The sequence below is a fragment of the Rhinopithecus roxellana genome, chromosome 3 (assembly GCF_007565055.1).
Source record: "Rhinopithecus roxellana isolate Shanxi Qingling chromosome 3, ASM756505v1, whole genome shotgun sequence".
Classification (NCBI taxonomy): domain Eukaryota; kingdom Metazoa; phylum Chordata; class Mammalia; order Primates; family Cercopithecidae; genus Rhinopithecus; species Rhinopithecus roxellana.
This window is the reverse complement of record NC_044551.1, coordinates 109436710-109456946: the sequence shown is the minus strand read 5'-3', so window position 1 is coordinate 109456946 and position 20237 is coordinate 109436710.

Sequence of the window (20237 nt, the reverse complement as noted above, 5' to 3'; positions counted from 1 at the left end):
TGTCCGTAAGCATAAGGAATTCTGTGTTGCACCCACCCTGGGGAAAACTGTGCAAGAATCAGACAGTCCCAACAGGACAAGTAGAACTGTGAGGACTCTGATTTTTCAGGCTATCACATTCCTGTCTTACTTTCCATTTTTCTAATTTCATCCTCTAACACATAGCATGAAAGCTTAGCCATTCATTTAGATCTGCAGTTCAGATTCCCTCCTGGTTTTTATTTCAGTCTCCTCCTCCTTCCTTTTATTAATCAATTCCTAGGTGAACAAAAATCTAGTCTTTCTAGTCCAAATTTGAATTTTCACTCTATGTTGGCAAGATTTTCTTATCTATCCTGGTGAGAGATTTGGGCAAAAGTCAGACCTCCTGCTGCCTGAAACACCTGACTGAATTTGGAAGGTAAAATAGGTAACATGTGACCAATTTAACCAGTAGGCAGGGTGATGTTTTTGTTTTCCTCTCCTCTTCTCTTCTTTCAAGCTCTTATGTGCTATATAACCCCAAATAAAATCATGCACAACTTATGTATATGTTTAATTCAAAAGCATTCTGTGTAAAGATAAAACTGAAATTTCATCTTACATAGATCTATTCATTCAGTGCTTTAGAGGCCAGCCAGGAATGAACTCCAAATGTGAGAGTCGGCAACAGCAACCAAAAGCACATGCTCCATGTGACTTAAACCTATATTTTGAAATGGCCGATAGAACAAGTTTCAAATGCTTTCAAGCTGCGACTAGGCTCATATGGAGAGATAAACAGAGGCCCCAAACTGTGCGCTGAATATATAAGTCATCAAAGCAATTTTAAAATCAATTCAGCATTTGACAGGGAGCCAATATGGTTCCCTTGTGATTAGAATGACATGCTCAGGCTACTACTGTGGGTAAAATTCTGACAGCAGTGTTTTGTACATGTTGGAACCTCTGAAAGATCCCCCTCCTGCCTCCCCCCTCCAAGAAAAATGATAATGAAGCATTACAATGGTGTATCTGTGAGATCACTAACACATGGGCGCCATTTGACTGTGAGGGCATTGATGAAATTTTAGTGACTGGGCAAAAGAGCCCAAGACCCGAGTTTATGGGATGGCCTCAACCACATTTATAAAAACAAAAAGAACAATCATCTCTGACTCTAGAGATAATTGAAAACAGGCTTCTTCTAAGGATGGGGAGTGTTTTTTTTTTGTGTTTGCGAGGAGATAATCAGGACAGAGGGAGAATGGCAGTGACTGAAACACTGTAACAGGCCCTCATGTTTGTTCATTTTCACAAGAGAAAATAAAAAAAGAACTTGCTAGCCAGAGGCCCATTTGCCATTGGTATTTTTCTTCTTTATGTAAGTTCCAGTTTTACATCTCTTTTTCTTATCCTAAGAAGTTCTCTTGGCTCCTCAACGTGTAGAGAAGACCTGGTGGAAAGTGGGGTTCGCTGTACTTTCATTTTATAGCCTAACTTCAATCATTGTTTTTTTTTTCTCTTTGCTTATTTTATTTTTTCTCATTTATTTTATTTTTTTCTTCACTTTGAAAGTGATTACCTTGATTTCTTCTTGGTAAATCAGAAGAGATAAATGTCCCACAGCTGCAATTTTGATGCTAAGCTGCTATCTCATTGTAACAGGCTCAAGGCCAAATTTTCTCCTTGGCCTTCATGTCCCCATTCTTTCAACCTCAGATTCATCACCTGCTTGTGCACTTTTGCCACCATCTGGCACTGCCAGTGTGCCAGCCTCCTTCTCTTTTTCTCCGTAAAGTAGTCCGTCACAGAAGGCTTAGTTGCTTCTATCCTGCCCCACCCCACGTCCCTGGTCCTCATGATCCAAGGAGAGCAGGTAACAGAGGTAAAGGATCCGTACATATCAGGCACACAATAGGGACGTTGTTCATTGTTCGGCTCAGCTTCTCCTGTTGATTCAGTACACTGAAAAATCCTGTACCTGAATCAATAATAAATAATATTGCTAAAGATGCTGGAGCAAAGCCCAGGCGAAACTGTACCGAATGAAGCTCACAAACATGGTTTAGCTGGTTCCCTGGGAAACATTCCTGGGAGAGGCAAAGTTATGGAAAACTACTCTTGTTTTTTCCAAGAATATGAGGTACAGGCTTGTGACAACCTTTAAGGGGGGAAAAAATATCTCCACAGTCAGATCAGGTCAATCTCCTGTTAAACATCCAAACTCGTTTTCATGACCTTGAATGAGCTGCCCAGCTTTCTGAGCTCATCTGCAGGTACTTTCTTTACCTTCTCTTTAAGTTCTAGACATACAAATATCCACACTTTCCTGTTCTCTCTGCCTAGAATATTCTTCCCACGTATTTCGTCATCTTCTTATCACCCAGTGTTTAGATTAATTATTACCTCCTTGGTTGGTTCACTTCTTACTCCATTTTGGCTCCTTAGCAATTACACCTATGTGAATTCATATTTTATATTAGTCATTTGCTTATGTTTGTCTTCCTAGTAGAATGAGCTCTGGAGAGGCGGGAAGCTTATTTACAACTGTATCCTCAACATCTAAAACAATGCCTGGCGTGTGGGAGACACTCAGTAAATAGTTGTGGGATGAAAAATGGATGGGTGCTCATGGAATGACACAACGATAGACCTTTCACAAAGTGGTCTTCCTACAGAAATATTTCTTTTTTTTTTTTCTTTGAAACAGAATCTTGCTCTGTCACCCAGGCTGGAGTGCAATGGCGCTATCTCGGCTCACTGCAACCTCCGCCTCCTGGCTTCAAACGGTTCTCCTGTCTCATTCTTCTGAGTAGCTGGGATTACAGGCACCCACCACGATGCTAATTTTTTCATTTCATGTTGGCCAGGGTGGTCTTGAACTCATGACCTCAAGTGATTCCCCCCACCCGCCTTGGCCTCCCCAAATGCTGAGATTACAGGCATGAGCCACTGCTCCCAGCCCGGAAGTATTTCTCTGAAAACATAAGTGCCCTGTCTGATCATAAATTCAGCTTCTGATGCTGTACCATGGAGTTGTTTGAAATTTAGCAAATGCGGCCGGGCGCGGTGGCTCAAGCCTGTCATCCCAGCACTTTGGGAGGCCGAGACGGGCGGATCACGAGGTCAGGAGATCGAGACCCTCCTGGCTAACACGGTGAAACCCCGTCTCTACTAAAAAATACAAAAAACTAGCCGGGCGAGGTGGCGGGCGCCTGTAGTCCCAGCTACTCGGGAGGCTGAGGCAGGAGAATGGCGGGAACCCGGGAGGCGGAGCTTGCAGTGAGCTGAGATCTGGCCACTGCACTCCAGCCTGGGTGACAGAGCGAAACTCCGTCTCAAAAAAAAAAAAAAAAAAAAAAAAAAAGAAAGAAATTTAGCAAATGCTTACTAAGACCCGACTTGGATAAACTATAACTGAAAGCAACATGGAGGATCTACAGCTAAATGAGAAATTATGCCTGTTATCAGGGACTTGAGACTTTGCTGAGCGTAGTGCTACCTCTTTGTGGGGGAGTTTGACAAAACAAGACAAAATGAAATAAAAGTTAAATAGACACCCAGAAATCCAGCATTTATCCTTCTTCCCTTCTGTTCATACTCAGGTTCACCAAATTTGAGATTTCTACTTCCTTAGTATTTTTTGAGTCTCTTCACCAATCTTTGCACCCACTGCTGTATCTGTGGTTTTGTTTCCGCCTCATCATAGGTTCCCCTGCCTCCACCCTAAACTGGCTCTCATCTTTTCTCCACACTGTTACAGTAATGGAATTTCTTTTTCTTTTTCTTTTTGAAATACTTGAGGGGATGGATACCCCATTTTTTTTTATTATACTGTAAGATCTGGGATACATACGCAGAATGTGCAGGTTTGTTACATAGGTATACATGTGCCATGGTGGTTTGCTGCACCCATCAACCCGTCATCTATATGAGTTATTTCTCCTAATGCTATCCTTCCCCTTGCCCCTTACCCCCAACAGGCCCCGGTGTGTGATGTCTCCCTCCTTGTGTCCATATGTTCTCGTTGTTCAACTCCTGCTTATGAGTGAGAACATGCGGTGTTTGGTTTTCTGTTCCTGTGTTAGTTTGCTGAGAATGATGGTTTTCAGCTTTATCCATGTCCCTGCAAAGGACATGAATTCATTCTTCTCTTTTTTTTCCTTTCTGAGACAGAATCTCCTTCCATTCCCCAGGCTGGAGTGCAGTGGCATGATCTCAGCTCACTGCAACCTCCACCTCCCGGGCTCAAGCAATTCTCCTGCCTCAACCTCCTGAGTAGCTAGGATTACAGGCATGCACCACCACACCCAGCTAATTTTTGTATTTTTAGTAGAGATGGGGTTTTACCATGTTGGCCAGGCTGGTCTCAAACTCCTGACCTCGTGATCCGCCTGCCTCAGCCTCCCAAAGTGCTGGGATGACAGGCATGAGCCACTGCGCCTGGCCAAATTTATTCTTTTTTATGGCTGTATAGTATTCCATGGTGTATATGTAACACATTTTCTTTATCCAGTCTATTATTGATGGGCATTATGGTTGATTCCAAGTCTTTGCTATTGTGAAGAGTGCTGCAATAAACATACATGTGCATGTGTCTTTAGGGTAGAATGATTTATAATTCTTTGGGTGTGTACTCAGTAATGAGATTGCTGGGTCAAATGGTATTTCTGATCTACATCCTTGAGGAATCGCCACACTGTCTTCCACAATGGTTGAACTAATTTATACTCCCACCGTCTATGTAAAAGCATTCTTATTTCTCTACATCCTCTCCAGCATCTGTTGTTTCCTGACTTTTTAATGATCGCCATGCTAACAGGTATGAGATAATATCTCATTGTGATTTTGATTTGCATTTCTCTAATGACCAGTAATGATGAGCTTTTTTCATATGTTTGTTGACTACATCAATGTCTTCTTTTAAGAAGTATCTGTTCATATCCTGCATCCACTTTTTGATGGGGTTGTTTGTTTTTCTCTTGTAAATTTGTTTAAGTTCCTTGTAGATTCAGGATATTAGCCCTTTGTCAGATGGATAGATTGCAAAATTTTTCTCCCATTCTGTAGGTTGCCTGTTCACTGTGATGATAGTTTCTTTTGCTGCGCAGAAGCTCTTTAGTTTAATTAGATCCCATTTGTCAATTTTGGCTTTTGTTGCCATTGCTTTTGGTGTTTTAGTCATGAAGTCTTTGCCCACGCCTATGTCCTGAATTGCCTAGGTTGTCTTCTAGGGTTTTTATGGTTTTAGGTCTTACATTTAAGTCTTCTGGGGATTTTATGGTTTTAGGTCTTACATTTAAATCTTTAATCCATCTTGAGTTAATTTTTGTATAAGGTGTAAGGAAGGGGTCCATTTTCAGTTTTCTGCATATGGCTAGCCAGTTTTCCCAACTGTAATGGAATTTGTAAGCTCAGATTCTCAGCATGACATGTCACGTTATGGCGTGTCACTCCTCTGCTTAAACCCTTCACGGACTCCCCACTGATCTCAGGATAAGGGCCACATTCTGAAGCATAGCCTGCAAGGTCCTGCCTGATCTGGCCTTGGTCAGTCTGTCCAGATTCATCCCCACCATGCCCCACCTTTCATGCTATGAAGTAGCCACAAAGTTAAATATTCCTTTCTCTGAGTGGCCCATGATCTCATCGGCCATATGGCTGTAAGTCCCTCTGGCTGGAGCTCTCACTCACATCAGGACTTAGCTTTCATGTCTTGTTCTCTGGGTCATGCTCCCATCCCCACACCTCAGACTGCCACAGCCATCCACTTTCAGAGCATCCACAACTCTGATTGACCTTTGTGTGTGTTTTTCTCTCATTACATTGAAACCCCCTTGAGTACAGGGACAGCATCTAGTTGAAAAGAAAAGAAAAAAAGAGCAAAAAAAATTATAAATGAATGATTCAATAAGGAAATACAACTAATACGCTATTGGTTTTCCAAGGAGATCATTTAAGGCATCCTGGAAAAATGATATTTTATCTGAGCTTTGAAATATGACAAAAGGCTTTCACAACCAGGGAGTAGGTGTGAAATATTTGAGGCTGAGGAGAATGGCAAGAGGTTAGGCATGGCTGGAAGGCTGTCAAGGACAATAAGGCCAAGAAACTAGGGGAAAGCTCAATCATTGAGGGCTTCTGATGTTATACCATGGAGTCGAGACTTATTCTGAAGGTCATAGGCAGTTGGGATTGTTTCTGTACAAGGGTGTGACAAGAACTGACTTATGGCCTAGAAAGAACAATCTAGCATCAAGGTAAAAGAGGCATTGCAGAAGTGAGAGACTGGAGGTAGTAAAGCCAGTTGGAGACCATGCCAACAATCCAGGTGAGTGACGGGGAGGCTCTGGGCTGAGGCAGAGGTGGGGTGGGGCTTGGGTGGGTGGGGGAAGACATTGTGGCAGGAGAACAGGCAGCATTTACCATGATCAGCTAGAAGGATGGTGAGGCAGACGTGCGACAGGGCTGACAAGCTGTGTGTCCCAAACAATACTCCATTCTCTTGGGTACTGCTCAGCATGCATCGGGAGGAGAGTGTTCCACACTACGTTGTCATTTAAAAGGACATTCCAAAAATGTAGCCCATTCCCTGGAGGGCAAGAAAGCAGCCTGGATACCTCGGTCAGTGAGACATGGATTGAAGAATGCAATGTTGTTTAGTTTGGCAAACACATGCAGAAGCGAGGGGAAATGTCATAGCGGCCTTCACATATTTGAAACTGTCCCATAAAAGAGATATTAGCCATGTCCAGAAGGCAAAACTCAGGCCAAGAGTGAGCTGGAATTGAAAGAAAAAACACATTTTGGCTTCATACAAGGGAGATCTTTCTAACATGTAGAGCTGTAGGCTACCTTGTCAACTGAAGAGCTCACCTGCAAAATGGCCACACAGAGGGCAAGAGACCCTGTTGGGACACATAGAAAGGGGTTTCTGGGGTTAGATGGGACATGAGACTGAGGTCCTGTAACCCTGGAGACTTTAGTTTCCTTCCATTGCTATCCTAATTCACTCCATAGTTTTCATCACAAGCATAGTATTGAGAAGAAATGCTATGGCCAGGAAATCTTGACAAGGAAGAGGAACTGTATCACGAGGACCGTTCTGCTGCCAGGGGAGAAAAAGTTTATTCAGTGCCCTCTGGGACACTTGCTGACTTCTGCTCTCCTGTTCACCTCCCTCCTCTTTTCCAGAAACAATGGGATTTTCCTCTGGGTTAATATGACCCAAGGGGCTGGCTGTTCTGGTCCTAGCCACATGACAGCTGGGAAATGTCCCCAGTGTTAAACACTGCCTTCTTCCTTTCCTCGGTGTTTTCAGACACGGGGCAAGGCAAATTCAGTGTCTGAGCCTCTGCCTACAAGGAATTTTGTTCCCCTTGCTATTCTATTTCACATCTCCACTTTCTCTTTCTCTACTCAACTAACTAACTAGCTAACTTTCTCTTTCTCTCTGATCATAGGGCTTTGTCAGTCAGTGATAAATGAGAAATATTCCCTTTCAGGGATTTTGAGACCAGAGACTACACCAAGTTCTTAGTAACTATATCAATGATCAAGATTTCATAATTTATATAATTAGAGATCATATTTTTCTATTGATTTTTATGGCCAGGCCTCAAAACAACCTATCAGGTGAAGAATCCGAAGCTTAGAGAGATTCAGCCAGTTTCTCCAAATCTCCTAGCTGTAAGAGACAATGTTGAGGATCTGTGGTCTGACTTCAGGGCCTGGACCTTCGATCAGTAAACTATGCTGCCGCTTTGTGTGGAATAGGCCTTCAGACAAGAGCAGCTCACAAACAGACGGTTCTCAAACTTCCACCCTCTCTTCAGACTGCAAACTCCCTGGGCACAGGGACCCATCTCACCATGGGGCTAAGAGCCCCAATAATTGCATTGTCCAATACATAGAATGAAACAAATGAATAATTTTAATACTATTTGTATGTTGAAATGATGATATTTTAGATATGTTGGATTGAAAGGTATTAGATTTGATTTTACCCAGTTCTTCTTACTTTTAAATGCATGGCTATTAGAAGTCTGAAAATTACATATGTGGTCCTCATTGGCTTCTGCTGGACAGCACTGCTTTAAAAGGTGGAGGCCATGCATTTTCTCTGAGACCAGTTCGAGCGTTCCGTGAAGGAGCTGGCAAAGGGAGGATGCCAGAGAAAAGCTGGAAACTAAATCCTTCAGAGTCCCTAAATGAGATGAGATCTCACAAGACTAAAGCTGGCACAGTTTGCCATGACATCTCATTCTTGGTTCCTTTCCTCCCTAGACTCTTAGAGGTTTTTGATGGTTGTTGCTTGCTTGCTTGTTTGTTTATTTTTGAGAAAATGACCACATGCTCCCAGGCAGGTCCCCCAGCCTCTGGCCTGCACCAGAAAGCCTTCCCTGAAGCTGAGAGCACAGCCCCCTCCTGTCCCCTGCTCTTTGTTAACATGTTTTTCCCCTTTCTGCACTGCCCAGGGCTGAGAGCTGTCTGGGAGGCTGATACACAAAAGGCACAAAAGCATCCCTGGAAATATAATGAGAAGGGGATTTTTATATTGACCAGAATTCCTTTCAGGGTAAGAATTGTTTTGTTTGAAACGTAGGAATAATTTGATACCATGCTTTGTGTGGTGGGGTGTAAAGACCCCTAGATCCTAGTGGTTACTAAATTGCTTTCTAAAAAGTGGTGATTTGGTTCATTGTAGTGCTTTCCTTCTGCTGAGTTGAGTGTGTAAGTTTGAAGCAAGAGATGAACTGCTTGGGGGAAACAGAGAGCTAGAAAACTGCCACAGGGATTCTATTCTCCTCTTAATTTACTCAGCATGTGTTCTTTTGTCAATATTTTAATGAATATTGATTGGACAAGAAAGCAAATAACTAGACTCTGGGACACTCACATATCTTAGCCTGGCGCTGGCATGCTCTGATGAAAAGCATTTTCCCTATAGCTGCTTTTACAGTCTTACCTGGTTTAGTGAAGATGTGTCTGTGTCCAGTGATGTTCAAAGCAATGGCAGGGCTGCACAAGTGCACGATGCATGCTTTAACACATTCTCTCTGGGAAAGCAAGGCAGGGGCCACTTTTTTAAACCAGACTATTCATTTCTAAGATGTAATAAATAGACCTATTGTACTAATGAGGAATGCCAACAAGTGTACCTTCAAATGAAGATGTGAGGCTACCGTAAAAGTGCAAGAGATGGGGGAAGGCCAAGGAGATATTTGCTTAAACTATAATCATCCAGTCGATGTAAAACAAAAACAAAAACAACAACAACAAAACCCTTCATCAATCTTCTCTCTCTGTTGCACTCAATCCCAAGAACCATAAATAGGTCCTATTCCTTTTCATAACCCAAAAGCAGCACCATCTTTAATTCCTTTCTGATAATCCCTCCTCACCCTCCCCTGACACTTAAGACAGCATTCTGTGTCCAGTGGGTACTGGTTAGATAAATATAAGGTTCTGAAAGGAGACTTCTTAGCAGGGCCTGGCCATAAAGTGCCTTCACAACCAATCCTCATCAGTCTGGACTGCCATGATTGAGTAAGAGAGGCTCTCTGTCCAGAAACTGAGCATGACTTGAGCAAGCCCGTGGGTATTTGCCATTTTCTAAGCCTAAAACTGCAGGACCTGATCCTGCACATGGTCCAGGCAGAGACAGATTGCCCAAGCAGTGGGACCTGGCTGTTTCAATTGTAGCTGGAGACTGTGTGAGACATGGCAGCTCCAAACTTATGGGCTGCTTGGTTCCCAAAGAAATTGGGAATTGATGAGTTTGCTGAGCTGTGAGAAGTTGTTTTGAATTTTTCTAAGGGAGCTAAAAGACACAGAGTCACACTTCTCCTCAGGGTACCTAGGCACCAGCCCAATAGTCTTATGGTGACCTGTTCCACACACTGTGGGTGGTTTGTTCTATGGAGATGCCCATTCTCAGGTTCTGTATGTGGGAAGTCAGGAAAAAGTCAAGAGAGAGGCATTTCTTTCAAAAATTGTCACTGATTAGTTCTATTCTCCTGAGGATAGTAGCAGCAATTGCTAGTAATATATAATAGTCATATTAGCAAACACTTAATTGGAGCTTACTGTTTGCTAGGTAGTATTCTAAGCACATTGCACACACTAAGTATTTAATCCTCACAACAATTCTCAGAAGTAGGTTCCATTATTGTCCCCGCCTTATAGATGTGAAAACAGAGGCGCAGAGAGGTGAAATAATTTGTCTAAGATCACACATTTGATACATTCAGATTTAATCGGAGTTTGGATTCTTAATTTTACAGCAGATTGCCTTTCAGTGTGTATTCACTCACTGATACATATATTTGTTTGCTCATATCTCAGTGCGGGGAGTATATCAGATAGAATTTAGTGGACAAATTCATCTTAGACACCAAAAAGAAATTGAGCCCTAGGCATAGGCTTTCACATCTCTGCAAAGCACTCGGCCACCTAGGAATGCTTTGTAGACATTTTCCCTGGAAGGCTGACTGATGCGCAGCAGGCACACACATGGTGTTGGTGGCGTGCGCGTGGTGGTAAATTGAGTGGACCACATTTTTATCGTGTGGTCTATTTGGCTCTGGATATGTTGTTGTGGCCTCTGACACAAGGTTTATATTACATGATCTAAATGCAGATTCTGAAGTTTCGATTTTGAGAAAAGAAAGGAGCCTTAAAACGTACTGGACTCAAAATGCCGTGATAGTCCTATGCAGACTGTGAGGGCTCCACAAGGCAGGCTGAGGGAGGGAGAAGGCAGAGAAGGAAGGAAGCAATGAGGGACACACAGGAAACAGGGGCCACCAAGAAACAAGCAGCAATTTGTTATCAAGCAGTCTAGAGTTTCTCATAAAGAGAGAAAAATGAATTCAGGCAACTATTTCTTGGGTAGGAAGATCATTCAGAAAGTCTGTCAAATCCAAGGAAGTTATGGAAATGGTTGTGGTTTACTGTTTGTGATAGTGAACAACATAGATCTCATTATTTTATTTAGAGTTAGCATTAAGGTTTAGATGTCCTGTGTGTGTCTGTGTCTGTGTGTAACTTTAAAAAAAAAAAAAAAGGTTTGTAAGGCTGGGATCATGCCAAAGGAATAAACTGAATAGCCTTACAGTGTCTCTCCCCAACTCCTCTCTCCCCTTAAGTCTTAGAAATAAGAGAAAAAAATTACAAAAATATACATGTTAAAGTAATTTTTTTTTTTTTTTTTTTTTTTTTTTTGGTGGGACGACAGAGATTTACTCTTGTTGCCCAGGCTGGAGTGCAATGACACGATCTTGGCTCACCGCATTTTCTGCCTCCCAGGTTCAAGCGATTCTCCTGCCTCAGCCTCCTGAGTAGCTGGGATTACAGGCATGTGCTACCATGCCTGGCTAATTTTGTATTTTTAGTAATGACGGGGTTTCACCATGTTGCCCAGGCTGATCTCGAACTCCTGACCTCAGGTGATCTGCCTGCCTCTGCCTCCCAAAGTGCTGGGATTACAGGCGGGAGCCACTGTGCCTGGCCGATAAATTAAAATGGAGACTAGGCCTGAAGAATTCCTGAGCAGACAAAACCAGTGAGGCCTCATAAGTGACCTCAACTGTTCTTGATTGGCAAATGTAAGTGAAACTTAATGAGCTATTTCTTATAAATGCCTATTAAAGAAAAATAAAACTTAAGCTGAACCAATCAGACACATATACAACAAACTTATAATTACGTAGCTACAGACTTTCCAATAAGATAGACCAAATAAGACAACTGTGTAACTGTAACCAATCAAACGTCTGCTTTGCTTTACTTCTCCATTTGTCCTATAAAAGCCTTCCCCTTATGCTCTCTCAGTGGAGCCCCTCGATCAGTTTCTGGTTGGAGCTGCCCAATTCATGAATCATTGTTTGCTCAGATAAACCCTTTAACATTTTATTGTGCCTCTATTTACTTGTTAATATATGTCAAGAGAAAGTATAGCCTTAGTGTAGCAGATATTATGAGGAGCCTCTGAAAGCTGGAGGTAGATGAGATCCCATTGAAGAAAGAATCTACACCCTGAAGCAGATTTAGGAGGAGGGGATGGAGGAGGTGACGACAGCCCAGGAACAGTGCCGAGCTGAAGGCGGAGGAGAAGGGGAACAGCAGGGGCCTGGTTGGGAGTTGCTTGCTGTTAAGATCTCCTGGAGGTGAGCCTCTTCCCTCTTCTAGGTAGTTGCTGCAAATCTGGGAGACTGGGCAGTGCCCAAGGTGGTTGGGGAGGCCCATGTGGAAGGATAAGCCCTGTGCCCAGGACTCCAGGGTGGTAACTGGAGGTGGACTGTGATCAGAGACAGGCTAAAAGGAAATGGCCAGTAAAATGATAACCTCACAACCCCAAATCACCATACCTTAGAGGATAACACCCATCATGGAAGATAGATAACATCCAAAAAAAAAGAGTATCTGAAGAGACATGATTAATATAGCAACCAAGAAGAAACTTTAGAATATGTATACTTAGCATTTGCAGAGCACTGTGAGAGAACAGTGTTCCATACCACATCCATCCACCTGTTATTCCAATAGAAAGGTAAATTAAGACATTGTACAACAACAAAAACCCTTAAAAAAATACCATTTGTGAACCACGAAATAATTAATACAGAACATACTTCAGCAATATTAAAAATGAACTTGGAAGATATGGAAAACAAACAGCAGTATTGACCAAAAAAAAGCATAACTTATAACTGAGTATTAATTATTTAAAATATAATAAAATTTGGAACTAAAATCTCATATAACTTCAACATTGTGGGAGCTCAGAGGTCAGAGGAAAAGATAGGAAGTTACAAGTACTCATTAAAGCTAGGCTTCAATAATAAACATGTTTTTCATAAATTTGACATACGTGGAAATATGTGTTAAAATTTTTAGTATAACAACTAGAAAAGCAGAAACAAGAGGAATAACCACCAACCAATTAAGGAAAACTGTGGAATAAATATAATATGTAAAAGAAATATAATCAATGCAATAAATTTGTCAAAGGGTAAAATAGAGTCAACAACAAAGCATGGTAAATATAACACACACAAAAATGATGACTGGGACAAGTACAATGTATGATAAATAAATGTAAATGGTTTAAATGACTCCATATGAAACAGGGTAGCACAGCTTTGAAAAATGAATACCAGCTATATGTTTTCTATGAGTGACACATAAAATGAAATGACTCAAGAAAGGTGAAAATATATGGATGGGTAAAGACATTCTAAGCAAATACTGGTAACAATAATGATAACAAAGACTATTATGACATATTAATATTAGAGACAATAGAATTCAATATTAAAATTATTTAAAGGGAAAAACAATATATTTCATGTTGATAAAAGGTTCAATTCAACAAGAAATGTATTTGTTACAAGACGTTATATACACCACAGTTTCAAATTTCCTAAAGCAGAAATCACTAAAAATGTGAGAAAATGTACATTAACATTGTAATGGGTGAATTTATGTGTTTGTTTTAAAAACTGATGCATTAAATAAGCAAAATTTAAAATAAAACTATAGAAAATTTGAATATAAATTATCAAACTTGATTTGCTTGGGAGCTATTATGATCAGAAGTTGGTTATATGGGGCTATTTACAGGATGAAAACCACATTTTGTTTAATAACCTTTCTTATATCATCACTTCTTTCTGTTCTTCCTTCATTTCCTTTCCCCTTCCTTCCTTCTTTCCTTCCTTCCTTCCTCCCTCCCTTCCTTCCTCCCTTCCTTCCTTCCCTCCTTCCATTCCTCCCTCCCTCCCTCCCTCCCTCCCTCCCTCCTTCCTTCCTTCCTTCCTTCCTTCCTTCCTTCCTTCCTTCCTTCCTTCCTTCCATCAGTCATCTATCTATCTATCTATCTATCTATCTATCTATCTATCTATCTATCAATCAATCAATCAATCAATCATCTATCAATCCCTATTTTATTTATGGTAAATGATTCAAACAGTACAAAGGAGAGTGAAGGAAAAAGCCTCATTTCTTCCATCTCCCTTAGTTCCCCAGTTCTCCACTCCAAATGCAGCCACCATTTTCAGTTTTCATATCATTCTAAATAATGTGTGCCAACATAAGTTTGTACCAGTATGTATGTATGTATGTATGTATGTATGTATGTATGTATGTTTGTATGTGTGTCTATCTAGGAATAGATGTTTGCTTTTTTAAGTATTTGTACTTGAGCATATATATTTTCCTATGCTAATAAATATTTTTGCACAGCATTATTTTAAAGTTCTAAGCAGGGTTTTATTGTAAGAACAAATCTTTTTTTTTTTTTTTTTTGAGATGGAGTTTCACTCTGTTGCCCAGGCTGGAGTGTAGTGGCATGATCTCAGCTCACTGCAACCTTCGCCTCCTGGGTTCAAGCTATTCTCTTGCCTCAGCCTTCCGAGTAGCTGGGTTTACAGGCGCCCACCACCATGGTTGGCTGATTTTTGTCGTTTTGGTAGAGACAGGGTTTCACTATGTTGGTCAGGCTGGTCTCGAACTCCTGACCTCAGGTGATCTACCAGCCTTGGACTCCCAAAGTGCTGGGATTACAGGTGTGAGCCACCACACCCTGCCAAGAATGTACCATTTTTATAGGTGCTTATGAGTGATGTATCTATAACAATTCTTACACATATTTTGGTGATCAGTTTGTAAAAGTAGAATCAAATGTGGATGAACATAAAGGAACATTTGTAAGACTTTTGAACAGATGTCACCAAGTTGTTTTCTAGAATGTTTCTTAAATTTTCATTGTGAATTCAACATAGAGTACTCAGACACTGGTCTAAGTCTATATTTAACAGGTGAGTAAAGTCTTTTTTTTTTTTTTTTTTTTTTTGAGACGGAGTCTTGCTCTGTCGCCCAGGCTAGAGTGCAGTGGCTGGATCTCAGCTCACTGCAAGCTCCGCCTCCCGGGTTGACGCCATTCTCCTGCCTCAGCCTCCGGAGTAGCTGGGACTACAGGCGCCGCCACCTCGCCCGGCTAGTTTTTTGTATTTTTAGTAGAGACGGGGTTTCACCATGTTAGCCAGGATGGTCTCGATCTCCTGACCTTGTGATCCGCCCGTCTCGGCCTCCCAAAGTGCTGGGATTACAGGCTTGAGCCACCGCGCCCAGCCAAGTAAAGTCTTAGCTAAGAAATTAGCTAAGTGATGATCTGATTGTTGAGGAATACTAAACCAGTTTCAAGTTGAAAAGCCGCGCCTGTTTTTTTGTGTATTCAAATCTATCAGCTCAAAGTTGCTATAGCCAAGACAAAGATGTATTCATGTATGCTTCTTGTCAGAAGATGGCTAAACTTGAGGGTGGAAGGTGGTAGGAGATGAACAAAGAATTCAGTATTCCTTGGCTTCTTTGGAAGTTCAGCTTTAAATATATTCTGTACTTCCTAATAGGATGAATGGAAATATTCCTGAGAGGGAATGACAATATGACAAAATTTTGTTTTGGAGAAGTATACAACTTTTAAAAACACGTAAAGAAAGAAGGCAACCACAACTTGTCTCATAACATAAAACACCAAATTTAGGATTGAGCATGGGACTATGTTAGCTGTTCCAAAAAAATAAAAAATAAAAACCCAAAAAACAGTATCTTAACATATTGACAATGAAAGGTCTTCATATAAAAATAAATTTAGAATTTTGTAGCACTACTTATTATATCAACATCTTGAAAATTCATAGTTAACATATTAATGACTCTGAGAAATCCAATAAAACACTTCATTGAATTCATTTTACTCAGCATCTTTGACATTTATTTAACCAATAACCAATTCCCCTTTTAAAAAGATGTGACACCTGGCCAGCATGGTGGCTCACACCTGTAATCCCAGCACTTTGGGAGGCTGAGGCGGGTGGATCACGAGGTCAGGAGTTCAAGACCAGCTGGACCAAGATAGTGAAACCCCGTCTCTACCAAAAATATACAAAAAAATTAGCTGGGTCTGGTGGTGGGTGCCTATAATCCCAGCTACTTGGGAGGCTGAGGCAGAGAACTGCTTGAACCCGAGAGGCAGAGGTTGCAGTAAGCCAAGATCGTGCCACTGCACTCTAGTCTGGGCAACAGAATGAAACTCTGTCTCAAAAAACAAAACAAAACAAAAACAAAAAACATGTGACACCTATTAGATACCCTCAGAACTAGTTTTCTGGAGAACATATTTTTAATAATGCTGGCCCGCAGTATGGTGGATTCATCAAGATAATGCCAAAGTAATTTGTTGGTACAATTTCCTACCAGCTATATTAAAACTATTGAATATCAAGACTGCTATTTTGGGACCTGTCATTTAGCTGAGTCATGGAAATGAATCATGCTGAATTAGATGCCTTTAACTTCTCATGTCTCTGCTGCAACATCTCAATACTTTACTATGATCAGCTAGTCCCTCTAATTACAAGAGATGTTAAAGAAGTTCTATAATTTTCTTCAGACATCTGTAGACAGATAAAGAATAGATGACTTAGCAACACTGTTGTGTAGATTTCCCATTTCCACATGCACTCTGATCAAAGTCTGTCAATATCCATTTATTCTCAAAAAAACAAGTTGAAGCAGGTAGGAAGATTGCTAAAAGAAGGAAGAGGAAGCCAGTGTCGAATAAAACAAAGCACAATTTGCTGCCCCACCTCCTAGAGATCATCTATTAGTGTGACATCAGGTTGTATTACCTGACGAATAATGGCTGGCAGATCCCTTAATTCTGCCCGCCAGTAATTAATAGGAACTACCTTAATTATGCATCATTCTTTCAAAAATTATAAATAGCATAGATCAATCTTCTTTTTACTTCACCTACTACTTGCGTCTTACTTCAAGTTCTTTATTATGGTATAAATTATTTATGTTAAAAAGACTAAAAGTGAAGCTTATATTTTGTTTTATTAATTTCATATTATTATTTTTGCTTTTGATTGCAAATTGATGCATACTGGTTATAAATAATTCAAACAATCAGAAACCTCTAAAGTAAAAAGTAAATGCTCCTCCCTCCTCTAACCCTGCTATCCAAGGAGTAATCTGTGTTAGTAGCTGGATGTGAATACTTCTAGATGTGTATAAATATTTATATTTTTTATACATTTATGATTATATATTTTTTATTTTTACAAAAATCTTAAACTACCAATTATGTGTTCCTAGAACTTGCTTTTTCCCTCATTAACAATATTTTAACACCATTCTATTTTAGTATATGTACATCTCCATTGTTCATTGTATGGCTGCTTAATAACTCAACATATGTATATATTAACATGTGTTTTGCCGGTCTTTAATATATGGATAATTATATATGTTCTTTTCCTTTTTCTTTTCTTAAGGAACAATGCACAGTGTACATCATTTAACAGTGCAGTTGAATTTTAGTCAATTCAAAAATCAACATGCAAGGCAACAGTCCCTTGAAGTGAAATTAAGTCATGAATTAGTTAAAAACAGTATTTAGTTTAACATGTATAGTACAAACCTGCACAGTCATATGTATGTAAACATGTAAAATATATAGAGGAATGTATATTACATAATAAATTCATATAAATATGTAATTTAAAGTGTTTTAATTATATAAAAGAGAAAATGTGCAATCGAGATCTTTCAGGTGGATATTTTTGCTTGTCTGTTCATTTGAGATGGAGTCTTGCGCTGTCACCCAGGCTGGAGTGCAGTGGCACAATCTTGGCTCACTGCAACCTCCACCTCCCAGGTTCAAGCGATTCTCCTGCGTCAGCCTCCCGAGTAGCTGGGATTACAGGCACGTGTCACCACGCCTGGCTAATTTTTGTATTTTTAGTAGAGACGGGGTTTCACCATGTTGGTCAGGTTGGTCTCGAACTCCTGACTCATGATCCGCCCACCTCTGCTTCCCAAAATGCTGGGATTACAGGCGTGAGTCACTGGGCCCAGCACAGGTGGAGATTTTATTGTACATAGGTCTTTGTACACTTGTGTAAGAACTCAAGATTTTCTACATGATTTTTCAGCCAGGATTATTTTTATTAATATGTAAATTTAATCATGTCACTTCCCTGCGTAATACTGTTCATTGGCTTTCAGCAGAACTCAGATAATACCTCAGATCCCTAAAATGGTCCACACGCCTCTGTCCAATCACCCTTGCCTATCTCTTGAACTTCATTTTGAAATATCCTCCCCATTTCTCAGTGGTCTTGGGCCACCATAGTCTCCAATGTATTGAATGTGCCTTTGCATATGCTCTTCTCTTTGCCTGGAAGATTCCTCTTTCCACAGATTCTTGGATAATCCTTCCTGATTCCCAAACTCATAATATACATTTGGTACCTCTTTTATTAATTCTCATTTCAGGCATTGTTTTTTATTAGAATACTTATCATAATTTAAGAATATGTATATATGTTGATTTATTCAACAATCTATATAATCTCTTCCATGAGACTGTAAGCACCCTAAAGTGTTCGCCACTATCTCCTCAGCCCCTAACACATCATAGGTGCTCAGTAAATAGTGATAATGAAGCACACACACCCTTGCAAAGCACTTCACAAAGTTCCTCTCCGTGCTACATTTGTGAACATATTTAATCCTCATTGCCAAAGCTGTAAGTTGGCATTACTATTATCCCCATTTTGCAGAGAAGGCAACAGAAACGTGGAGATGGTGAAGTCGTCTGGCAAGGTCATATGGGTAGTAAGTGGCAGCACTGGGATTTGAATATAAGTAGTTAGTCTGGCTCCAGCATCGCTGATCTTAACCACTGCAGCAAGGTCTCAATATTTTTAATATGATAACTCTAATACACACCAGTAAATAATACCCCAGAAGCCAGGTGCCATGGCTCGTGCCTGTAATCCCAGTACTTTAGGAGGCTGACACAGGTGGATCACTTGAGGTCAGGAGTTCGAGACCAGCCTGGCCAACATGGTGAAACCCTGTCTCTACTAAAAATCCAAAAATTAGCTGGGGGTGGTGGTGCATGCCTGTAATCCCAGCTACTCAGGAGACTGAGGCAAAAGAATTGCTTGAACCTGGGAGGTGAAGGTTGCAGTGAGCCAAGATCATGCCACAGCACTCCAGCCTGGGTGACAAAGCGAGACTCCGTCTCAAAAAAAAGAAAAAAAGCCCAGAACAAAAGTGCACCAACTGGCCACAATTGTTATCTTGTTCAAAGTGTTATTTATGAGTTTAAGATGTATTTATTCCAAGTTTGTTTTTGAGACGTTTTATTGCTAATCGTTAACTTTACCATGTTCAATAAATGAAAAACAGCGACAATATTAAGAACTACTATGGGTCTGGCCAGGCACGGTGGCTCAAGCCTGTAATCCCAGCACTTTGGGAGGCCGAAGCGGGTGGATCATGAGGTCAAGAGATCGAGACCATCCTGGCTAACACGGTGAAACCCCGTCTCTACTAAAAATACAAAAAAATTAGCCAGTCGTGGTGGTGGGCACCTGTAGTCCCAGCTACTCGGGAGACTGAGGCAGGAGAATGGCGTGAACCCGGGAGGTGGAGCTTGCAGTGAGCCAAGATCGTGCCACTGCACTCCAGCCTGGGTGACAGAGTGAGATTCCGTCTAAAAAAAAAAAGAAAGAAAGAAATACTGTGGGTCTATTTATTATAAAAAAAGATTGAGTTAAAAAATTAAAAGATCTGAGAAAAAAAATGATTGTATTATCACTTTGGACTGCCAGATTTCCATCCAGAAAGACTGTATTGATTTCTATTTTCCACAGTTCATGAAAGTGCCCTTTCCCCACACTCCCCCAAACTCTGAATATGATTTGTCTTTTTCATTTTTTGTCATTTTGATGAATGTTTCAAATGAAGATGGTGGTCTTTGGTTAAATAAATACTGAGCACATGGTAAATGCTTGGTATCAAAGCACTTGGTGAGTGCCTTCCTGCTAAGAGCTTCCTGTTTAACAACCTTTGCAGAAATCACCTTATGGAGGCTCCACAACATTGTGCCTGGAGGGAGGAGGGTAGTTATTGGCATTACATTGTAAAGATAAGGAGCCAGAGGCTAAGGGCTTGAGTGGCTTTCCTAGAGTTACACAGAGGTCTCTAACTGTCTAGTCCTTTCTACCTGTGTACAGCATGTAGTGCACATTGAGCAATTTTAGGGTTTGACTCGCCACGCACTTACTATATTCTTAGTTTTGTGTTAGGTGCAGTGTTTAATAATAAAAAAGTATAATCTTGGTTTCTACCCTTAAGAAACATGTATTTTAATTATATATGCTAGCCTAACACTTATGACTTAGAGGCAAATA